Consider the following 3,530-nt stretch of genomic DNA (forward strand, 5'->3'; position numbering starts at 1 on the left):
AAAACAGTGGAAGTCAGATGTGTTCTGTTGTTCTGAAGAAAACAGTGGAAGTCAGATGTGTTCTGTTGTTCAGAAGAAAAACAGTGGAAGTCAGATGTGTTCTGTTGTTCTGAGAAAACAGTGGAAGTCAGATGTGTTCTGTTGTTCTGAAGAGAAACAGTGGAAGTCAGATGTGTTCGTTTTCTGAGAAAACAGTGGAAGTCAGATGTGTTCTGTTGTTCTGAAGAAAACAGTGGAAGTCAGATGTGTTCTGTTGTTCAGAAGAAAACAGGGAAGTCAGATGTGTTCTGTTGTTCTGAAGAGAACAGTGGAAGTCAGATGTGTTCTGTTGTTCTGAAGAAAACAGTGGAAGTCAGATGTGTTCTGTTGTTCTGATGAAAACAGTGGAAGTCAGATGTGTTCTGTTTGTTCTGAAGAGAAACAGTGGAAGTCAGATGTGTTCTGTGTGTTCTGAAGAAACAGTGGAAGTCAGATGTGTTCTGTTGTTCTGAAGAAAACAGTGGAAGTCAGATGTGTTCAGTTGTTCTGAAGAAAACAGTGGTGAAGTCAGATGTGTTCTGTTGTTTCTGAAGAGAAACAGTGGAAGTCAGATGTGTTCTGTTGTTCTGAAGAAAACAGTGGAAGTCAGATGTGCTTCTGTGTTCTGAAGAGAACAGAGGAAGTCAGATGTGTTCTGTTGTTCTGAAGATCAGAAGGAAAGAGGTGAAACCTAAGATTAAACGTATAATACACAAAAGAAAAAAAGATATTCCCTCCGTAGTTAAAAAGAACAACAACCCAAAAAAACTTAAAGCCAGGGGTCGCCAAAAGGTCAGCTCATCGTTTCTGCGAGCCGCTCGTCACCTTGGAGACAAAGTTGACGATGGCGCTGGCGGGCTGATCGGGGTCCATCTCGGCAAAGAGGTGACTGACGTTGTCAGTTGTACTTCCTTGCTTCCGAGCCACAAACCCAAAAAACCTGGAAAAGGGAAGGGATGTTGTCAATGTCGTTTATAGGCTTGTTCTAACTGGTCAAATTCAACTGTAGGAAATCATATGAATCATAGATGAAAAGTGTGTGTGTGACCAAATGGGTTTGAACCATGGTTGTTTTCATGCTACAAGACTGTTTTAGCCCGCTGAGCTAAAGCCTATTACTTCAGGCCTTAGGTAAGGTTACTCATCACTTGAGCTGGTTCAACCAAACACATCCATTCMTTACTGTATCCATTAATAAGAGATAATGTTTTGCTAAATTCTTCCATCTTCCATCTCTATAGTTCCATGGTTAGTCTCTAGGGGGCGCTCTATGCCACTGTTAATCCCATTTGGGATTAATTAAGGCTCAATTCAATTCAAATCGGCGAAGTTCGACTACATTTCTGAGCCGACATATGCAGCGTATACAGAGAATGCAGTCACCGCAAACAGGCGAATATTGCCTTTAGATTTAAATCGCGCTATAGCACTGAACATTAGAGATACGGATTGAATAGAAGCCTTTCTTTATGCTGTAACCAGGGCCTGAAACTAACTTTGGGGAAAACATTCACACTATTTATCAGCATTTGGTTGGAGCATTTTTTTTAAAGTTTTTTTTTTGCCCTGGCTGTAATGATAAATATTTCACAGTAATTATAATGACATTTTGTCTACTTGATTTACTCTTTTGCCTGTTAGACCATATGAGTTTATACAATTGAGCCCTAAGTCTCATAACAGTAAATTCATAGGCACTTTGATCCCTGAGTTTAAAACCCCAAACCATGACATGCTGTAAATTCTAAACTCGTGACTGCCAACACTGGGCTTTGTTGGCTAAAGGGACACTCTTTTATCTTCAGCCCAGTCATCTCTCCATCCATCTATTCTTCCTCTCTGAATCGTTGGTGGGGAGCTTTCATCCCTTCTTCTCTCCCCTGGTMTGATGTCTGAGCTACTAAATATCACCTTTTATTTGATTTAGGATGGAGGAGAGTACTAATTGAAATCACATGGGCCAATGTATTAGAGGCAGGTCAGGAACTGATGATAAGTCTGTCTAAGTGAATAGTCCCCCRCCAAAGAACCATTGTGGTCAAGCTAAACAACTGATTTGAAATCAGATCTAACTATCCTTAGTTCTAACCGGTGCCATTAGGTGTTTAACATCAAAACCATCCTTGGACCAGCTGCTGAAAGTATCAAGCTAAGATGCTTCACTTTCTTCAGTGGTTCTGCAACTCTCAGTCAGAGTAAAGTTGGGCAAATCTATAAACAGTACAGACAAAAATACACTAGGACTACCCCCTCTCTTCTACGCTTCAGCTCATCTCTGTTATTATCAATGCATAGTCACTTTAATAACTCTACCTACATGTACATATTACCTCAATAACCTCGACACCGGTGCCCCCGCACATTGACTCTGTACCGGTACCCCCTGTATATAGCCTCACTATTGTTATTTTACTGCTGCTCTTGAATTATTTGTTACTTTTACTTTAAAAAAAAAAGTATTTTCTTAAAACTGCACTGTTGGTTAAGGGCTTGTAAGTAAGCATTTCACTGTAAGGTCTACACCTGTTGTATTCGGCACATGTGACAAATAAAATTTGATTTGGTACTCAAGTGCATGTACTGTATACTTACTTGGCTGTGCCCCCATCAGGTTTATTCCACCTGTAGAGAGATAAATAAACAGTATTATATCATGTAACATTTTGTATGATATATTCATGACATATTATGAGGTCATAGGCCCCATTCATTTCAAACAGCAAAGATTACTGCCTTTCATTTTACTGTCCCCGAAAGTGTGTGTGTGTGTGTGTGTGTGTGTGTGTGTGTGTGTGTGTGTGTGTGTTGTGTGTTGTTGTGGTGTGTGTGTGTGTGTGTGTTGTGTGTGTGTGTGTGTGTTGGGTTGGTTCTGTTGTTCTCAGTGTTGGTACACTCCAACTTTTCCTCTCTGGAGGGTCGAACCAATCCAAAAAATGTGAAACAGTGTTGATAGGGTAGTGGCGGGCCGGAAAGAAACGCTGTTAGGTAAAAAACAAGGTTTAACACCCTCCACGAAAGCAACTCATAGACTACTACAGTAACAGCGGCAAGCGTTGGATTGAAAAAGGCCCCCAGTCAGTGAGCCGTTTGAAATATTTGTCCATTATGTACCAATATTGTTGATCGTTTAAAAAATGCAATATAAAGTCTTGTAGAGTGATGTAGTTTGTAAAAAAAAAAGGTGCTCTGATCGCCGTCCGCGATGAAAAAAAACCCGCTACCCTATACTTTAATGCATTTTTCCGCAAAAAGGTGGGTTAATCTGTCCTTTAAAAAAAGGTGGGGTAAATTCTGCCCCTTTAAAAAGGTGGGCTAAACTTGCCCCCTTTAAAAAAGGTGGGTAAACTGCCCCTTTAAAAAAGTGGGGTGGAAATGTATTTATCTTTGTTGTTGTCCTCCTACATACTATAACGCCTATGACAACACTCAACCTCCTACTTCCTTCCACTATACCCTAATCACTACTTCCAACTACTACTACTCCTACGTGCCATACCTGACTAAATAACGTC

This window comes from Salvelinus sp. IW2-2015, linkage group LG2 (assembly GCF_002910315.2).
Source record: "Salvelinus sp. IW2-2015 linkage group LG2, ASM291031v2, whole genome shotgun sequence".
Lineage (NCBI taxonomy): Eukaryota > Metazoa > Chordata > Actinopteri > Salmoniformes > Salmonidae > Salvelinus > Salvelinus sp. IW2-2015.